Source organism: Salvia miltiorrhiza, chromosome 3 (assembly GCF_028751815.1).
Source record: "Salvia miltiorrhiza cultivar Shanhuang (shh) chromosome 3, IMPLAD_Smil_shh, whole genome shotgun sequence".
NCBI classification, from domain to species: domain Eukaryota; kingdom Viridiplantae; phylum Streptophyta; class Magnoliopsida; order Lamiales; family Lamiaceae; genus Salvia; species Salvia miltiorrhiza.
Window position 1 is genome coordinate 20,831,110 of NC_080389.1, and position 8,808 is coordinate 20,839,917.

The 8,808-nt window shown below is 42.0% G+C and overlaps 1 long non-coding RNA gene across 1 annotated transcript; it reads left to right on the forward strand.

Moving 5' to 3' along the window:
• The first annotated feature begins 5,435 nt into the window (after positions 1 to 5,435).
• Positions 5,436 to 6,789, forward strand: LOC131018073 (uncharacterized). The gene is made up of 3 exons (XR_009100012.1): positions 5,436 to 5,803; positions 6,366 to 6,402; positions 6,491 to 6,789. It is a non-coding gene; the product is annotated as an uncharacterized LOC131018073 (long non-coding RNA).
• The last annotated feature ends 2,019 nt before the right edge of the window (positions 6,790 to 8,808 follow it).

Below are 8,808 nucleotides of genomic sequence, written 5' to 3' on the forward strand. Positions count from 1 at the left end.
ATGAGTCCTCCATACTCATATCCTTGAATGGCCCTCTATCCACGCATCCAACGAGATTGGGTAACCCAACCTCATTCAACTTCTCTTCCAATAGCAAAGCACACAGAAATCCTTGCTCTATATCATCTTCCTCTTGCAGCTTATCCCGAAATTCTTGCTCAAAGTCAGCCTCATCCTGCAAGTTAGCAAGGAATTCCTCCACAATCTCGTCCTCCTCCTGCAACTTATTAAGGGATTCCTGCACAATACAATCCTCATCCAAGGCGTCAAATGTTTCAACATACGAGCATATTTGAATTAAGGGGGTGGGGGTAGCAGGTTTTTTATCAAAAACAGAAAATGTTACCGCTCTACCTGCCCCTACCATACTTACAGTCCCCGTACCCACATCGATGCGAGTATGGGTGGTAGCCATAAAGGGCCGGCCAAGTAGCACGAGATGCCCATTCTCGCTTCTAATCCCTTTTCCCACATCCAGGACGACAAAATCAGCCAACACTCTAATTCCCCTCACATCCACCTCAACATCTACGACAAGGCCCCGTGGACTACTAATAGAGCCGTCAGCTAGCTCTATCTTCAAATTCGTGCCTTTCAGCCTTTTATTACCCAATTTTTCAAAAATATCAAACGGCATCAAATTGACTGCCGCGCCCAAATCAAGCATCCCAAACACCTTTTCAACCCCACCTAAGCTAATATCAAAAATAAAGCTACCTGGATCTCCTTGCTTGGGTGGTGGTTGGTCTCGTGCAACAGTGATGGGTGGCAATGGCTCACTGGGGCATTGGGTAGCCTTGATTGCCTGCACAGTTTTGCTTCTCCATCTCCCCATGGTTATTTGGGCCTTGTCCTTGACTACCTCAACGGCATGAGCTTGATGCGGCTGTTTGTCCTGGTTCGGGAACTTCCCGGTCGGCTGTTCTTGCTGCAGCTGATTCAGGGCTCCTGTTAGTTGCCCAACTGTAGTCTCGAGGCGCTTGATGGTAGCACTCTGAGACTCCATGTTCTGTTTGGTCATCTCCATGAAGGACTGCATGGTGTCCTCGAGAGACGGCTTCTGCGATTGAGCTTGCTTCTGAAACTGTTGGGGGGCATTCTGGTATTGCTGCTGCTGCTGAAAATTCCCTTGTTGCATAGGGAACTGTTGATACTGCTGATACTGCGGGGGCTGCTGCTGCTGATAAGCTTGAGTGTAGTTCTGCTGCTGAGCTCTCCAACCCGAATTGGAGCTTTGTTGCCCTTGATTAAAGATAGGCCTCTGTTCAAATTGAGGCCTCCCCGGATAGCTCTGAGCAGCATAGACATCTGCTTCTCCTTCAGGTGTGAATCCCCCCATGCGATGGCACGCGTTGGTTCCATGACCAAAATCGCCACAAATTCCACATCCTTCTGCTGGTGGCGCGTGAACTGGTGAGGCTTCTGCCTGGTTCATCTTGAGGTGCTGAACTTGCCTCATCAATTCTGCTACTTGCTTCTGAAGCTCATTGTTGGGAGCAACTGCATTGGCTTCAACCCTCCTTCCTCTAGCTGATTTCTGTTGAGAACTCGCTGCAAGTGTGTTGAAAATCTCCTTGAGCTCATCAGCTGTCTTCCGGGCAATGTTGCCCCCTGCTGTACTGTCCACCATAAACTGTGCCGTCTGAATCAATCCGTCATAAAAGAACTGCATCAACATGACAGGTGATAACTGGTGCACTGGCGGAGGAGCTCTTGGAATCTCTCCCAAGCCTCGTGGAGAGGCTCGTCAGCTCCTTGCATGAAGTTCATTATTTGGCTCCTAATCTCTTGAGTCTTGTGATTAGGGTAGTACTTGAGCATGAACTTCTCACACGCCTCTCCCCATGTAGTGATGGAGTTCGGCGGTAGGGACAGCAACCACGTTCTCGCCCGGTCTTTGAGTGCGTAGGGTAAGCACTTGAGTCTCAACTGATCCTCGGTGAGTTCCAGCAGTGGGAAGGTCTGCACTTGGGTGCAAAAATCACGGATGAACTGCAAGGCGTCCTCACTGGGCATCCCATAAAAGAGCGGCAACAGGTTTGAATCATTGGGCTTCAGATTATAATTCCGGACCGCCGTGGGAAGCACTATCGCAGAAGTGCTAGTGGTCCCAATAACTGGCCTGGAAAAATCTCCCATGTACTGGACATTCTGCTCCGCCATTGCTTCTTGGTCAGGATTAGGCCGAGCTTCTTCTTTTTCTTCTTCAGAATGCACTGAAGGCGTCTCCTCCACGGCTTCCAGGATGGGATCGGAAGCAATTCTCTCTTCACAGTTTTTCTCTTGAAACTGTGATTCCACAAAACTTCTCGAACTGGACTCGGACTCCTTCTCTAGGCTTGAAAGAACCTCCCGAGGTCGATGAATGTTGTCGTAGTAAGGTGCAAGCTTTCTCTTCAAGCTTCTACGTCCTTGCATACACAACACAAACAAACAAATCAAACGCACCGGAGGGAGAAAATAACCGAGTCAAAAGAAACAAACAAAAATAAACACGGAAAACAATGCAACACAATCAAATGCCTAAAGCCTTCCCCGGCAACGGCGCCAAAATTTGACTCATCCAAAAACACCTAACGGATGGACTCGAATTTATACGAGGTCGTCCTAGGGTGGTAAGGTGACTCAAGTCGTCTCACAAGGAAGACTTAGCAGGGCTCTAACCGTATTGCTCACAAGAAACTTAAAAGAAATCTAAACACTCTAATCGGGTACTTGGGTCTGGCACTCTCTCCGATTAACTAGCGCGTAATTAAATAAGCTTGTAATTATCTAATGCAGAATCAACAGAAAGCATATAAATCTATCTAGGCGGAATGAGAAGGAAGCAGATTAAGAACGCAGGAAACTAAGAAACCTAGGGTTTTAACTAGCAATCTAGAAAGCATTAGATAAATCAATCAATCAAAAACAACGATTATCTAGGCGAGATTAAAGAACAACGATTCATCAATTGAACATGGAACAACGATTATCTAAGCAATGCAATAACGAGAAAGCTTGTAAAGATTAACTAATCAAAATGAAAAACTTACAATCGATCCAATGAAATCAACGATCTAGCGGAATCCACAAGTATCTAGAATGTTTCTATCCATCTAAACTATGGGAAAAAGCATAAAATCGCAGGTGGAGGCTGCTGGAGTCGGAAGTGTGAAATAAAACCCTCAAAATCGGATTTTATAGCAATTTCCGTAACTGCCAGATCTGCACAGGGGCGGCGGCCGCCGTGAGACGGCGGCGCCGTGGACGGCGGCCGCCGTGGGACGGCGCCGCCGTGATGCCCCTTCGCGGTTTCCTCCAAAAATTGTACGGCCCGCGCCGTGGGGCCGCGGCCGGCGTCTGGACGGCGGCCGCCGTGAGACGGCGGCGCCGTGGACGGCGTCCGCCGTGACACGGCGGCGCCGTGGTCCGTCTTCGCAGATTGCTCCCAAGGTTGTACGGCCTGCGCCGTGGGGCCGCGGCCGCCGTCTCCACGGCGGCCGCCGCCTGGCGGCGGCGGCCGTGAGCCTGACTCCAAAACATGCTCGAAACAATACCAAAACGCTCGGCAATTCGCGAATCCTGCACGCGACAATAGTACATCCAAAAAGATCATCAAGCACGTGAAATATAGAGCAAAAAGGTACGAAACGAGCTCGAATGCACAGCAGGAAAACTCATAAAATCATCACGAAATAGGGCTAAACAGGTCTCAAATAGGTGTACGGGGGGAAATACACCTATGGGCTATTTTTACAATTTCCTCAATCAGAGGGATCTCAATCAGAGATCAAAACGAAACTTTACACGCAAACACAGACTCCTGTTTTACTGAAAACAGTTTTGACCAAACAGGGTTGACAACTAATACTGAAAGCTCTTCAGTAAAGAGTTATCAGTTAAGTTACTGGAACTTAACTGATGCAAATAAAGGCTTCAGTCGGGTTTGCTAAAACAGAGATGATAACACTCTTCCTGACTATCACAAGATAGATCAGTCAGACTGATATCATACACAGTGGAAATTAAACTTAGTTTCGCAATAGTCTCGGTGGAACACGTTGTTGGTCTTTAGGTTTCTCTTTGCAGTTAATCAGTGTTCAGTTTATCAATTGAAATAACACAAGTAAGAATGTAAAACTGAAAGCTGTAAACAACACAGAGACTTTTACGTGGTTCGGAAAAACCCTTTCCTACATCCACGGTCGGTTGATCAGACCAACAATCCACTCCGCAAGTGCTTAACAGGTGCACTGCAAACCAAACCGTGTGCTTGCCGGGTGCACACAACCGTACCACTGAAGAAAACCCTTCTTCAGTATCCACGCTTCACTCGCGTCGGATTTCTCTGCTCAGCACAACCCGTGCTAAGACTTCTCACTCAGAGTCAGAGTACCTTCCTGAACTCCGAATCACTCAAACACTCTTTTGGGGGGGAGGTTTGAACGAGTGCCAACTATGCTACAAAGAACAAGTTCTTTGAAGCAAGTTTGACCTTTGGCTTCTGGGTAAACAGAGGTTCGCCTAAGGTCTAAGAGAATATATGTAAACAACAGTGACTGATTTTAGCTTTGGAATCCTTTTCTTCGATTCAAGCTTTGGGGAGGTTAAGCTTTAGGCTCAGCAGCAATTTCGGCAGAGCTTCAACTTATGTCGTTGAATCGGTGAAGGGTGAAGTGATCCTTGAACGCTATTTATAGGAGAACTCTTGAATAGATCTGTTGGCGTAGAACGTCATCAAGATTTCTTCCGTTGGAGAGCAATTCGAATTTGGGTTGAGGCTTCAATCTTCGAGGTTCCTTGTCTGGGTGGAAACGACTCTCTTGATGGACAGGAGATGTGACGTCTCTGAAAAGTAACCACCAGATAGGAATGACCTCTGCAGAGATAAGATCCTAAGATCTCTGCATTTAATGCAGCTGTACTTTGTGAGTACGTGGCTTCCTCTGAACGTTGGAAGATCAGTCCTAGGAGGAATGTTCAATTGATACTTGACTTTAGTATCAGTCCATTGCGCGCGCATTAAGTAATCAGTTCCTAACTGATTATTCAACTGATACTTCAGTTGGTATCTGCAGTCTTCAGTCTTCAGTCCTTTGTTCTTCAGTCTTCAGTCTTCAGTCTTCGACACCGCAAGCTAAACTAGAACCGAACTCTAACACTTGAGTTCAAAACAATTCTAGTCTATTACAAATACGACCTATGAATTTTGGTATCATCAAAACAAGGATTAGGATATTCCACAAGATTCCCAACAAGGTCTAAATGTACCGTATGAACAACAATTTGCCCCGGGTTTGAATCTTGCTGATGGCTAGTTTTTTCTCTATTTTTACTAAATACGTCTGTTCATTACTTATGTTGATCTGTTCGTCAAATATATAGATTTGTTCATGATGAATAAAACGATAATTCTCTGTTGAACTCAACCCTATATATATATAGGGGACGGATCGGCGAAGAATATTACAGTAATAGAGAATGAAGAATTGTCTCTAAGCGTTAAATCTAATTGATCCAACGGATGATAGAAAGTCTCGAATAGAAAAAAAAAACTAAAGTCATTCAAAAATTATGTTGACCGACTGATTTACAAACAAAAGGGGTTAAATGGAATTTTACTCCACCAGTAAATATCGAATATTCTACACAATCCCGGTAATCACTCTTCCACTCTCCATTGATACTATCGAGAAATTAGGGTAGAAAAAACTGGAACAAAATATCAAAATCAAAACCACCATTCCATTTAGCTTGAAGAAGAACAGAAGAAAAATTGAAGAACCAAGTCATTGTTGCAGAGAAAAAAAAATCGAACAAGGTGAGTTCAGTTTTTATATACTTGCAGAATCTTTAATATTTCGAATAAATTAAAGAACCAACAACATTTAAAATGTTCTGTAGTTTATAGATCTGTAAAATATAAGGTTTTTAACAAAAAAATGGATTAGGATTTACTCATACTTGCTTTTTAATTTGAAACTTATTTGAGAACCCAAACAAAAAATACCTTTTGTCGTAGTTGCTTTATTAAATTTACAGTAGATTAAAAGCGGTCCCAGTGAGATTCCTAATGAAAGTTTCGAAATTGTTAATACAGTATTGCCCCTTTTGTATTTTTTGTAAAGATGGTCCCCCCATCCCCATCGTTTCCTTTTGTTGTTGTTGCTTTACTGAATTTCTAATGATCGAAATTAATAATATAGTATTCCCCTTTTTCTATTTTCGTGAAGATGCAGACCAACCCTAAAAATTTAGGGTCCAAAAGCCAAAAAATTAAACAATAAAAAATTCTACTGTATTCGAAATTATCTTATAACTAATCCATATTTATTTTTGTGCATAAACAAAAAAACGCAATCTGAAATGGTGTTGCTGCACAGATGACAACAAAGAAGGGGAAGCAGAAAATTTTACAAGGTAATTGACTTCATTGGAATGATGAGGCATCATTTAATATTATTATTTACCTAAAAAAAGTTCATTTATTATGAATTATGTTTTGCAGTTCATGGAAGCAATAAGAAGAAGAAAACAGCAATGGATACAAGACAACCAAATGAAGATGACGGTAAATAATATGCTTCACCTCTATATTCAACATAAAATGACATTATTCAAATTTTTATTCACCTGTATTCAAAAAGTTAATAGTATAATTCGTTTTTTTCATAATAACATGTAAAATCACTATATTAAAAAATATTATCTAATTATTCGATATATTGTTTGATATATTCGAAATGCATAAATACTATTTTATATAAATTACTTCTTATTGCATTTGACAACATAAAATGACATTATTCAAATATTTGTTCACCTGTATTCGAAAAATTAATAGTATACTTCATTTTTTTCATAATAACATATAAAAGAACTATATTCAAAAATATTATCCAATTATTAGATATATTAATTGTTATATTCGAAATGCAGACATACTATTTTAGATAAATTACTTCTCATTCTGTAATTGCTTAACCAATATTATTGCTTTTTCAAAACAAGTTTTATGGACAGTCCCCCTGTTAGGTTCGGAGGGTCTCGAATAGGTGTATGGGGGGGGGGGAGAAATACACCTATGGGCTATTTTTCTTTCTTTCCTCTAAAAACAGAGGGATCTCAAGATAGAGATCAAAACGAAACTTTACACGCAAACTATGACACCTGTTGACTGAAAACAGTTTTGACCAAACAGGGTTGACGACTGATACTGAAAACTCTTCAGTAAGAAGTTATCAGTTAAGTTGCTAGAACTTAACTGATGCACGAAAGGGCTTCAGTCGAGTTTGCTAAAACAGAGATGATATAAGTCTTCCTGACTATCAGAGGATAGATCAGTCAGACTGATATCACACGCAACGGAAATAACTTTGTTTCGTAATAGCCTCGGTTGAGCACGTTGTTAGTCTTAGGTTTCTCTTTGCAGTTATTCAGTATTCAGTTTATCAAAGGTAAAAACACAGATAAGTATGTAAAGACTGAAAGCTGTAAATAACACAAAGACTTTTACGTGGTTCGGAAAACACTTTCCTACATCCATGGTCGGTTGATCAGACCAACAATTCACTCCGCAAGTGCTTAACTGGTGCACTGCAAACCGAACCGTGTGCTTGCCGGGTGCACACAACCGTTTCACTGAAGAGTCCACTCTTCAGACCCACACTTCACTCGTGTCGGATTTCTCACTCCTAGCACGACCTTGCACTAGGATCTCACGGAGTCAGAGTACCTTCCTGAACTCCTTTTTCACTCAAACACTCGATTTCTTTCTCTCGAAAGGAGGTTTGAAAAATTTGCCAACTAGACTTCAAAGAACAAGTTCTTTGGAGCAAGTTTTGACCTGGGCTTCTGGGTAAACAGATATTTGCCTAAGGTCTAAGAGAATGTGTGTAATCAGTAGTGACTGATTTTGGCTTTGGAATTCTCTTCTTCGATTCAAGCTTTGGGGAGTTTAAGTTTTGGGCTGAGTAGCAATTTTGGCAGAGCTTCAGCTTGTGTTGTTGAATCGGTGAAGATTGAAGTTGATCCTCGAGCGCTACTTATAGGAGAGATCCTGAATAGATCCGTTGGTGGAGAACGTCTTCAAGATTTCTTCCGTTGGAGAGCTTTTTGAATTTGGGCTGAGACTTCAATCTTCGAGGTTCCTTGTTTGGTGGGACCGGCTATCTTGATGAACAGGAGATGCGACGTCTCTGATAAAGTAGCCACCAAATAGGAATGACCTCTGCAGAGAGGGATGATCCTGAGGTCTCTGCATTTAATGCGGCTGTACTATGTGAGCACGTGGCTTCCTTTGAACGTTGGAAGTTCAGTCCGAGGAAGAATGTTTAACTGATACTTGACTTTAGTATCAGTCTGCTGAGTCCACGGAGCACGCATTAAGTAATCAGTTCAAAACTGATTATTCAACTGATACTTCAGTTGGTAACTTCAGTCTTCAGTCCTTCGTTCTTCAGTCTTCAGTCTTCAGAACCGCAACCTAAACTAGAAACGAACTCTAACACTTGAGTTCAAAACAATTCTAGTCTATTACAAATTAACCCTAAGGATTTTGGTATCATCAAAACAAGACATGATATTCCATGGGGTTCCCAACACCCCCATTTCTTACTATTTTAAGGAATCCTGGGAGAGGCAGACATCACTGAGGTCACCAAGGAAGAATTGAATTTACTCTTGGATGAAGATCATTACGAGAGTGAAAAAATACGGCTCAATAGAATTAAGATGAAGTGTTCGATTTGTATGGCATTTATATTTGTTCAAGAAAACGGTATTGTTATTCGACATCTTATAGTAATATATTCGTTTAATATGAAT